Source organism: Mastigoproctus giganteus, chromosome 10, assembly GCF_048544385.1.
Source record: "Mastigoproctus giganteus isolate SK-2022 chromosome 10, ASM4854438v1, whole genome shotgun sequence".
NCBI lineage: Eukaryota > Metazoa > Arthropoda > Arachnida > Uropygi > Thelyphonidae > Mastigoproctus > Mastigoproctus giganteus.
Window position 1 is genome coordinate 33,180,701 of NC_143584.1, and position 12,049 is coordinate 33,192,749.

Here is a 12,049-nt window from a genome sequence, read left to right on the forward strand (position 1 = left end):
TGTTTAGTAAAAGGATCAATTTTCTCTCCATCACATTGCCCCCTTGGTTTCCATCTGCTTTGTTAAAATCCACTATAATAGCAAGCGGAACTGCAAGATCGACGGGGCCAAGACGACTGTAAGGGGAAGAGCAGAGAATATCTGGAGGGTTAACAAAATTACATGTGGACATGTGTTTTTGTAATGGGCGGCTCCTAGAACGTTAGTTCAACTCCGCCTCGTATCTCTGTGAAGAACAGTATCACTATAAATGGGCCAGATATGTGTGTGACGTCGGTTTGTGTGTATTATGTGTGTGTTCTGTTCTGGCCACTTGGCTACCCAGAAGCATCACTCACCTGGACAGATGATTCTGGGCACTCGCCCACACCACGGGAAGGTGGGCCAGTCTCAGCTAATCACGTACTGTCTCAATACGAGACTCTGATCCACCTGATGTTGCCAAAAGGTGGGCCAGATTCCTCTAGGGGCCCACTCCAGAGGAGAGAAGAAAAAGAAAAAAAAAAAAAAAAAAACATATATATTTATTTTGATTTTCCCGTGGTGCAAAATAAAAAAAAATAAATAAATAAAATAAAATAAAAAAAATAATAAAATAATAATATCACTGTAGAACACAAAAAAAAAAAAAAAAAGTGACAGCAACCCCTGAAAACGCAAAAAAAAAAAAAACCAACCACGTGACTGATTGTAGAACGCGAAGAGAACGGAAAATAAAATAATTAAAGAAATATAATAAATTAAATAAAAAATAATAATTTAAAAAAAATACATTAAATAAATTTAAAAAAAAATTAAAATAAATAAATAAATAAAAAAAACAGCCAAGGACTGATTGTAGAATGCGAGAAAAAAAAAAAAAACATATATATATCTATAAAAAAAAGGGGGGGGGGAGAGAAAGAGAGAGAGAGAGAGATGTTTTCCTTCCTGAACACAGGCCGCAGAAACAAGCTCCACAGCCCATGCAGCAGGATGGGGGGAGGTGGGGGAAATACATGGTCGGTTTCAGTCCACTGCTTGGTCACCGATGTTTGCCACTGGTGGACTGTTAATCCTTCTGCGCCTAAAGACTTCAGCTGAGTAGGTTTTCAGTGCAGGGAGGTCGTTAGGGTTCTGTAGGAAGAGCTCTAGATGCTCGCCAGAGATCTGTGTACAGCTGACAAGGTTGTGTCTCAGATCAGCATACGCAATGCACTCGAATAGTACATGCCACCAGTTCTCTTTGGCTCCACACTGGCAGAGATCTGTTGCGTGGAGACCCAGATGGTGTAATTTTTCATTCATGGATCCGTGTCCGGTAATTAGGTATGATGTTTCTAGTGAAGGGGTGAAGCAAGACTGTACAGATTTAGTAGCAATGTAGGTTACATCAGGTAGGAATCTTTTTGTGACATTGCCCTTTGTTGAATTATGCCATGGAGTTTGCCAAATGTTGAAGAGCTTGTTGTAGCAACGTGTCATCTCAGCCTTGGGGTCAGCATACAGATTAACCTCAATGTCAAGGATCCTTGTTGGGATAAAAGTTCATAGAGGACAAACCGTACAGAAGACGCATCATCAGGGACCAGCTTTCGTCTTCAACCGAGTGACTGTCATCGTCCTTTCATGTGTCTTCATTTTACACGCTAATATTAATTTTATATGTAAAATATGTAATTATACGTTTTATGTCCTAATACATGTTTTAAGTAATTTTTCCTGTATAAGTTATTTAATGTTAAACCCCTAGCATTGTCGCTGTTGTCGGTATTATTGCATCAGGCAATCATGTAACCAATCACTGCCTGCAATAAAGATATATATATATATATATATAGATATTTTTCTTAATTCGGGAGCACAACCCTCTGAAGGTGACATGTAGATCGAGCGGAAGTGCTCCAGCAATGAACTGAATGGCAGGAGTGGAGACCGTTCTATACACTCGGCAGATTGCCATTAACATTGATCTCTGGATGGTTCCAAGTTTGTCTCGCATCTTTACAAGAGTTACCCGATGGAACCAGGCTCCAGCTGCATAGGTCACAATTGGTAAAAATACTGCGTTGTAATACAACCGCAGGGACCTTTTGGAGAGTCCCCAATCATTCTTAGAGATGCGTATGATGGTTCCTGAGAATCTCTTAACTTTGTTTCTTAAATTAACGAGATGTGGAAGAAAGCTGAGTTTGTGGTCAATAATCACTCCAAGTACTTTGGTTTCGGTGACGATTGGCAGTTGAGCATTACATATCTTTACCTGCGGTGGGCGCCTGAGATCCAGTCTATTCTTGAATAGCATCATTTCTGTTTTTGTTGCGTTGATATGCAACCTATTAAGTGCTGCCCAAGTTGAGAGATCGTCGAGGACCTGGTTTGCATTTTTCTTCAATGGCCTTCCGTGAATGCCCTGACACCACAACTGTGAGATCATCGGCAAAGGCCACAAATTTTTGTATTCCTGAAGGTGCGGGAGAGCCAGTCTTGGAGGACTATGTTCCAAATGAGGGGTCCGAGGGCTAACCATTGGGGACAACCTCGATTTACTGATCTTGTGACTTGCTGGAATTTTAACTTGAGAATAACTGCTCGGTTAACAAAATAACACAAAGCACGGAATATATTTCGATAAGCAACTGTTTGTCGGTTGTAAAAAGTGTAAACAGTGCCCATATGCCGGGAACACTACTCGCGGATGGAAGACTGTGTCCACTGTGGAGAGCATTCGGTCACCTCTTGTAAATCACAAACACGTTCGATTTTAACAGATTCCAAAGGTCTTTCAACTTGCAGCTGGTATTCAAAAAAAAACTCATTCCTTATTCCCCACGCATCTCTGTCTTTGTCATAAACCAACTTGGTAATGACGTTATTAGGCAGTTGTAAGACGAGTTTGACATTCCAGAAGACGAAATATATTCTGTGCTTTGGTAGTCATCATTACAAGCAGCGCAGAAATAGTTTATATAGTTCAATTTGGTTTCTGTGTTGGTCACTGGAACCCAAAGCAGTGGATCACTATTGTTGCTAGGAGGCGTTTCGCATTTTCTCTTCACTTCCTCTTCTCCATTCCATCCATCCTTACATCTTACGATCATGTGCTGAGGGTCTCTATCTATTGACACGCATCTCGTGTTAATCTCATCTAGACTTCCGTGTCTGTACAGCAATCACCGAAGAAATCACAATACGGATCGCACATGCAGGGCGTTGGATAGGGAAACTTTCGAGCATTCCTGCACGTTTAGATTAGCAGCACAGCTGTTCTGATAAATTTCATTTTCCTCAATTTTTTGGAAAAGATCGGTTTCAATGCACAAGAACACGTTCAGACCGAGAATTAAAAGCAGGCCTTCCAAAACACTTTGCTTCTTCGTAAAGGTCATGTCTGAAAATATAAAAAAAAATTTTTAAAAATTCTCCCCTTTTCTTTTGAAAATCGTTATATTTTAAATTATTTCTGTGAAGAAATAATCCAACTCTTAATAAGTAAAATAAATAAATAAAATAAAAACTAAATAAATAAGCTAATTGTTCTTAATAGCAATATGTTGATAGGTGGAACAGGACCAGGCTATGTCTGCCAGGGGCAAAGGTTGATGACGTTGTAGAGCGGATGTCATCTTTTAAGGGCACAAAAGGTGATATAGTCGTACACGTTGGCACTAATGATATTAAGAGTAGGAGACCGGCGGAATTACTTAACAAGTACAGGTCACTGATGAAAAAAAGCCATGAATTAGGATTGAATTTGAAAGTGTCTGCAATTCTGCCCAGACACGATAGGAGGGAGTATACGATGAGAGCCCTGTCGATCAATTCGGCCCTGGAAAGATTGTGCAGGGCTCAAGGTGTTGATTTTTTTTTTTTCAGCCTGGTCTGTACTTGTTAACAGCAGAGACTGCTTCTACAGGGATGGGATACACTTAAATAGAAAGGGTGCAAGAATGTTTGCTGATGCTATCGAGGTAGTGTTAGGTGGGTCGGAAAACTGCTAGATTGGGGGGGGGGATACAAGGACTAATATCATTAACAGTAGCCTTTAGCAGAGGTGAAAATGATTCTTGCACTGCTTCTATTGAAATGAGCAGCAGCCTGGAAAATAAGATGCAGGATATTTCAGAGACTGCTGGGAGTCATTGGGGTACAAGTAAACACACGGGTTGTGTTAGGGTAGCTAAGAAAAAGAACAGGTGCATGTATACTTGCCTGTACAACAATGCTAGAAATTTGGTAAATGAATTTGAGGTATTGCTCAAAGCATGAAAGGCGGATATTGTTGGGATACCAGAGACGTGGTGTCACACAGATATACCGAATGCACAACTGGAATTTGGGGAGTAGAATGTCTACAGAAAGGATAGACAGGATAGGAAGGGAGGAGGGGTTATGCTCTTAGTTAAGAAACACATAAAATCCAAGGAAGTGAAGCCAGTCGACATCGCTGGACAGTGCAGTGCCGAGTAAGTTTCGTATGACATAAGCATTGGGAGATGAAAATTGAGAGTAGGAGTGTGCTATAGGCCTAATGACTCTGATGAGTATAATAAAAAACTGTACAGGGAAATAGAGTGGGCCAGTAAATCAGAGAGTCTTATAATGGGGTTGTTGTTTGGTTTTTAGGAGCATTAGCAACTAAGGCCATATTGCCCCGGGAATATGCGGTGGTTATTCCTTGACCTTTCCGCATCCTCCGTATTTGGTGGTGACGGGCTCGAACCCCCGTCTAATCAAGAAGCGTGTGCTACGCACTGCTGCTCCTTCACACCTGGCTACGGATTTTTTTCTTATAATGGGGGATTTTAATTTCCCAGTTATTGACTGGAATTTGTGGGTTGGTCACTTACACACTAGCAAGGCTTTTGAGGATTTATTGCATGATTGTTTTCTAAATCAGCATGTTCGGGAGGCAACTAGAGGGAGAAATACTCTTGATTTGATTATCAGTAGTGATTTTTCATGCATTAAGAATCTGCAGATACAGGAACCACTAGGTGGCTGTGATCACAGTGTGCTGAAGTGGGATTTACTCAAGGAGGTAACTACCATCAGGGGTAAAGGGAAGGGTTATTATTGCTTTCGTAAAGGCGACTAGGATGGTCTGAGACAGTATTTAAATTCTATACAGTGGGAGCAACTGATGATGTTACCAAGAGCAAACTCAAAATGGGAAGCATTCAAAGAACTTATCTTGGAAGCTACTAGGCCGGAATCCATACCAACTATGGATTCCGGCGAAATACTGATGACATCAAGGCGCTCCTGAAAAAGCACGAGCCAGTTTGCTTTTGCTTGCAGGAGACTTATCTAAAGGCAAATAACGATCCCACCATGCGAAATGTCACAATTTTTCGAAAGGATAGAATTGCGGATGGTCCTGCTCATCGAGCAGTGGCTATCCTTGTGGGCACCCAGACCCCAGTTCTGCCCTTGCTAGTTACAACCAGCATAAAGTCTGTTGCAATTCGCCTTTCAGTGGGATTTTTATTAACTGTGTGCTCTATGTATTTGCCACCTGGGACTGACATCTCCCAGGAAGACCTTGATGATCCTGTAATGCAGTTTCCTCCCCCTTTCTTACTTCTCGGGGATTTTAATGGAAAATATGCTAAATGACAATGACCTTTACCTTTTAAACATTGGAACAAACACCTTCTTCCACATGCTTACCTGTACGTTTTCTGCCATTGATCTCTCTATCTGCTCCCCTGCTCTACTCCCTTCGCTCACTAGGAAAGTGGAGGAGATTCCTTACGGAAATGTTCGCTCCCCTGTGATAACGTCGTTATACAGTGGGAGACCGCGTCTTCCTTCCAGGTTACCACGGTGGAAGATTGATCAGGCTCACTGGTCTGCCTTCCAACATCAGGCAAATTTTGATCTCAGCACCGTCAGTCAAGAGCCCATCAATGATGCAGTAACGTACATCACAGAAATTATCGTCCAAGCAGCTAATGCTGTTCCAAAAACATCTGCCCAGTTTCCAACATTTCCTAAACCTTGGTGGAATTGACAATGCACAGCAGCAAAAAAGGCTCGAAACAAAGCGTGGGGGATATTCCGCCGATATCCTATCACGACCAACCTTATAGCCTTTAAACGCTTACGAGCCAAAGCACGCTATATCCGCAGTCAGAGTCAAAAGGAATCGTGGGTCCGTTTTACGTTATCCATTAACCAGTCTACCAACTCTAATTAGTCTGGGATAAAATCCGCAAACTAAAGGGAAAATGTACATCCCACCCTTCTTCAATCCTAGATTATAATGGATGCGCTATTGCCGATCCAACTGCAATAGCCAATTCTCTTGGGGAAACATTTTCTAACATCTCTGCACCATCATCCTATTCCCCAGGGTTCCTGGTCCTGAAACATAAACTCGAAAAACAGGCACTTAATATTAAGTCTAAGAGCGTCTATCCCTACAACGGGGCATTCACTATGCAGGAACTGAAAAGAGCCCTCACTCTTTCCAAAGCAAGTGCTGTTGGACCAGATGGCATCCATTATGAAATGATTAAACATCTTTCACTAAAATCTATGGATTATCTGCGCTTTCTATATAACAGAATCTTTATTGAATTGCCGCTTCCGGATTCCTGGCGCAAGGCAATCGTTCTTGCCTTTGCTGAGCCAGGAACCGATCCAAAAGTCACTACCAGTTATCGTCTCATTGCTCTGACTAGCTGTCTCTGCAAAATCCTGGAGAGAATGGTTAATTCTCGTTTAATATGGTACTTAGAATCCAACATCCGGTGCGGCTTCCGAACGAACCGGTCCACTTTGGAAAATCTTATTAGACTGGAAACATTCATCCGGGATGGTTTCTTAAAACGCGAACAATTGGTGTCAGTGTTGTTTGATATGGAGAAAGCGTATGACACATCTTGGAGTTTTGGCATCTTAAAAGATTTGCATAGCCTAGGCCTTAGAGGGCATCTCCCCTTTTTCATTCAAAACTTTTTAGCCAATCGATCTTTCCAAGTTCGTGTGGGATCCTCACTCTCTCGTTCCTTCAGCCAAGAGGAGGGAGTACCACAAGGATCAGTATTAAGTGTCACGATTTTCGCCATCAAAATAAATTCCATCACAGAACAACTTCCTCCAACTGTAAACAGTGCCCTCTATGTTGATGACTTTAGCATATTTTGCCAGTCATGCACCATGAGGGTCATTGAAAGACAACTGCAGAAAGCCATTGATCACCTCAACTCCCGGACACTTCCTGATGGCTTCAGGTTATCGCCGGAGAAGACCGTTTGCGTACACTTTTGTCGTAAGCGTAATCCTCAACCTGAACCCGAATTAAGGCTCGGACAAAATGCTATTCCAGATTCCAGTAGCAGCCAATACAAAATTCTTGGGACTGATATTTCACAAAAAGCTGACCTTTCTCGATCGTATCCGTCAAGTCAGCACAAAGTGCACAAGAGGCCTTAATCTGGTCCGAATGAATTTTCCTGTGCTGGAGAAGAGAGGAAAGCTTTGAAAATATCTTTTCGCAATGCTCGCAGATGAGTTGACTCTCTGTGTTATCCGACCTCGTAGTAATCAATGGCCTTCCTTTAAAAAAACAGGAAGGCCATTGATTCATTTAAAAAAAAAGAAAGGTTTTTTTTTTTTTTATAAATAGATAAATTAAGATAATAATAATAATATATATAGACGAAATTAACCTGGGAATATCCAGTGTAATTAGTAAAGTTCAGTGAACAATAAATTATACACGTAGCAAACAGTTGTGGTGGGATCAGAAATAGCCAATAGGGGAAATATTTAAGGGCGAGACCATTATTCTTAAAAATACGGTGAATATTCGACTTGCCGAGGGGAGGTCTGTTCAAAATTCAGATATATAAGGACTGGTTCGGCGGCATAAGGAGTAGTTGTTTTGTGAGGATTAGTAGTAGTAAGGGCCCGTGAGTTTTCCGGAGTTAGTAATTTGGAAGCAGCGAGCGAGCAAGTTAGTTGTGGTTATGAAACTAGTAGTTTCAAGAGTAAATAAAATTAAAGTAAGTGGGAAATTTAGAATGAATAGGCCACTTTAAAGTGAATTTAGTCGAGGAGAATCCTGATGTGGAAACGAGGAATCTGATGTGGAAGATATTTATTAAAGAAAGTGCCGGAATTCATGGAGCTGATCCTAAAATTCTGAGAAGTGAAAGTTATTGTAAGTACTGTTTCGTATTATTATTCCTAGTCAAGAACATAATCCAAAAAGGGAGAAAGGCATTTTGAAATCCGAACTGATAAATTTGACTAGCCTAGGAGGTAGCGGGTTAAACAAGTTGATGTCGTGAAGGAACTAATTCAATTTAGGAATGAAATATAGAAACGACGTTAATTGTCTATCGCAGCGAGGGTCGTCTGTAATAAAGAAAAGTTTGTTGATCAATTCTGTGTGTATATAACTCATGTTTGTATAATTAAACATGCTAATTTGTTTCATGTGTGTTGTCTCACTAGATTTTCTACAAAATTACATTATTTGCTTGGAATATTGATATTGCAGCCAGAGGCCGAAAGATAACTTTTTTTTTTCAATTAAAATTAGGTAGGAACCATACAAAAGATGTTACTATAAAGTAACAACGCTCACGTTACCTTACGATCGGCTAGACGGCCAAGATTTAATCTAAATTACCTTAGTTCATAGTAGGTAAGACGAAAAATGGAAGGGAACGTCATGGTGTTCACGCATTCTAGTAAATATTAAACAATACGATTGAATTCATTAACTAATTCCGTTATTTATATTTAACACTTATTTTTTTTTTTTTTTAACATACATTAAACGGAAATTTCTTCCTCAACCAATTACACGCACAATAACTTGCTTCAGAGATGAAACTGTCCACATTTACCTAACTAATGCTTTTGGGATTGGTTTGAGTGATATCAGCACTTTTTTTTTCTTAAAATAAATACAACACATTTCGGAAGCGGGTAAATTGTTTATCTCGGGCGGTCCGCGTCGCGGACTATCTCGGGCGGTCCGCGTCGCGGACTATCTCGGGCGGTCCGCGTCGCGGACTATCTCGGGCGGTCCGCGTCGCGGACTATCTCGGGCGGTCCGCGTCGCGGACTATCTCGGCGGTCCGCGTCGCGGACTATCTCGGGCGGTCCGCGTCGCGGACTATCTCGGGCGGTCCGCGTCGCGGACTATCTCGGGCGGTCCGCGTCGCGGACTATCTCGGGCGGTCCGCGTCGCGGACTATCTCGGGCGGTCCGCGTCGCGGACTATCTCGGGCGGTCCGCGTCGCGGACTATCTCGGGCGGTCCGCGTCGCGGACTATCTCGGGCGGTCCGCGTCGCGGACTATCTCGGGCGGTCCGCGTCGCGGACTATCTCGGGCGGTCCGCGTCGCGGACTATCTCGGGCGGTCCGCGTCGCGGACTATCTCGGGCGGTCCGCGTCGCGGACTATCTCGGGCGGTCCGCGTCGCGGACTATCTCGGGCGGTCCGCGTCGCGGACTATCTCGGGCGGTCCGCGTCGCGGACTATCTCGGGCGGTCCGCGTCGCGGACTATCTCGGGCGGTCCGCGTCGCGGACTATCTCGGGCGGTCCGCGTCGCGGACTATCTCGGGCGGTCCGCGTCGCGGACTATCTCGGGCGGTCCGCGTCGCGGACTATCTCGGGCGGTCCGCGTCGCGGACTATCTCGGGCGGTCCGCGTCGCGGACTATCTCGGGCGGTCCGCGTCGCGGACTATCTCGGGCGGTCCGCGTCGCGGACTATCTCGGGCGGTCCGCGTCGCGGACTATCTCGGGCGGTCCGCGTCGCGGACTATCTCGGGCGGTCCGCGTCGCGGACTATCTCGGGCGGTCCGCGTCGCGGACTATCTCGGGCGGTCCGCGTCGCGGACTATCTCGGGCGGTCCGCGTCGCGGACTATCTCGGGCGGTCCGCGTCGCGGACTATCTCGGGCGGTCCGCGTCGCGGACTATCTCGGGCGGTCCGCGTCGCGGACTATCTCGGGCGGTCCGCGTCGCGGACTATCTCGGGCGGTCCGCGTCGCGGACTATCTCGGGCGGTCCGCGTCGCGGACTATCTCGGGCGGTCCGCGTCGCGGACTATCTCGGGCGGTCCGCGTCGCGGACTATCTCGGGCGGTCCGCGTCGCGGACTATCTCGGGCGGTCCGCGTCGCGGACTATCTCGGGCGGTCCGCGTCGCGGACTATCTCGGGCGGTCCGCGTCGCGGACTATCTCGGGCGGTCCGCGTCGCGGACTATCTCGGGCGGTCCGCGTCGCGGACTATCTCGGGCGGTCCGCGTCGCGGACTATCTCGGGCGGTCCGCGTCGCGGACTATCTCGGGCGGTCCGCGTCGCGGACTATCTCGGGCGGTCCGCGTCGCGGACTATCTCGGGCGGTCCGCGTCGCGGACTATCTCGGGCGGTCCGCGTCGCGGACTATCTCGGGCGGTCCGCGTCGCGGACTATCTCGGGCGGTCCGCGTCGCGGACTATCTCGGGCGGTCCGCGTCGCGGACTATCTCGGGCGGTCCGCGTCGCGGACTATCTCGGGCGGTCCGCGTCGCGGACTATCTCGGGCGGTCCGCGTCGCGGACTATCTCGGGCGGTCCGCGTCGCGGACTATCTCGGGCGGTCCGCGTCGCGGACTATCTCGGGCGGTCCGCGTCGCGGACTATCTCGGCGGTCCGCGTCGCGGACTATCTCGGGCGGTCCGCGTCGCGGACTATCTCGGGCGGTCCGCGTCGCGGACTATCTCGGGCGGTCCGCGTCGCGGACTATCTCGGGCGGTCCGCGTCGCGGACTATCTCGGGCGGTCCGCGTCGCGGACTATCTCGGGCGGTCCGCGTCGCGGACTATCTCGGGCGGTCCGCGTCGCGGACTATCTCGGGCGGTCCGCGTCGCGGACTATCTCGGGCGGTCCGCGTCGCGGACTATCTCGGGCGGTCCGCGTCGCGGACTATCTCGGGCGGTCCGCGTCGCGTTTTCCTTTCAAAACCTGCACCATCGGTGAATTTTTTTTTTTTTTTTTTTTTTTTTTTATTTTTTCTGAGACGTTACTTGATATACTGGCCCACCTTCCCGTGGTGTGAACGAGTACCCAGAATCATCCGTCCAGGTGACTGATGCTTCTGGGTCACACACACCTAATATACACAAACTGACCTCACACACATATCTGGCCCAACTTTAGTGATACTGTTCTTCACAGAGATAAGAGTCGGAGTTTGCGTCGCGGAATATTTCGGGAGTTCGCCTGCCTAACCTCCTTTGTAACTTGGTTACAGATTAACTTGTATCTATCATAGTCTTCTGTGTCATGTGTTAATTTGTATGTATCCCCTGCAGGTTTCTTCTCTGCCATATGCCTCATCAGTTCATCTGACATCCATTTAGGCCTAAATCTGTACAGTTTCTTATTATACTCATGAGAGTCATTAGGCCTATAGCACACTCCTACTCTCAATTTTCATGTCCCAATGCTTATGTCACACCAAACTGACTCGACACTGCACTGTCCAGCGATGTCGACTGGCTTCACTTCCTTGGATTTTGTGTTTCTTAACAAATAGCATAACCCCTCCCTTCCTATCCTTTCTGTAGATGCCATTTACACTCAGTCAGATTATAGGTGACAGACACAATAAATCCGACGTCTTTATCTTTTTCCAATCTTTTAATTTTTATACGAAGATCTAAGTTTTATGCTTTTAATTTGTACTTTTTTTACATAAAAATTAATGGCTTGTCGTCGTAGCCTTTGCTACCAAAATGTTTTGTAACGTTTCCAGTTTGACTTGGCGCATTATGGCCTTAGCTGCCAATGTACCATAAAAAATCAAATCTTTACGCTGTGAGTCTGCCACGTAGTGTCTGAATAATCCCGAAACGAAGAATATTACCTCAGTTACGCGCGTTTGAACCTCCCTCAACTCAAACGTCCATGCAATTCTTCTCTCTTGTCAGACTTTAGACTGCAGAGCTTCTGCTGGATATCGAAACAAAAACTTCATGTGTATATTTATTACAGTTTACACTTTGTAGAAAGGAGTTCCTTATGCTGCTGAGGTAAAAAGGTCTAAATATAGGTACATGCC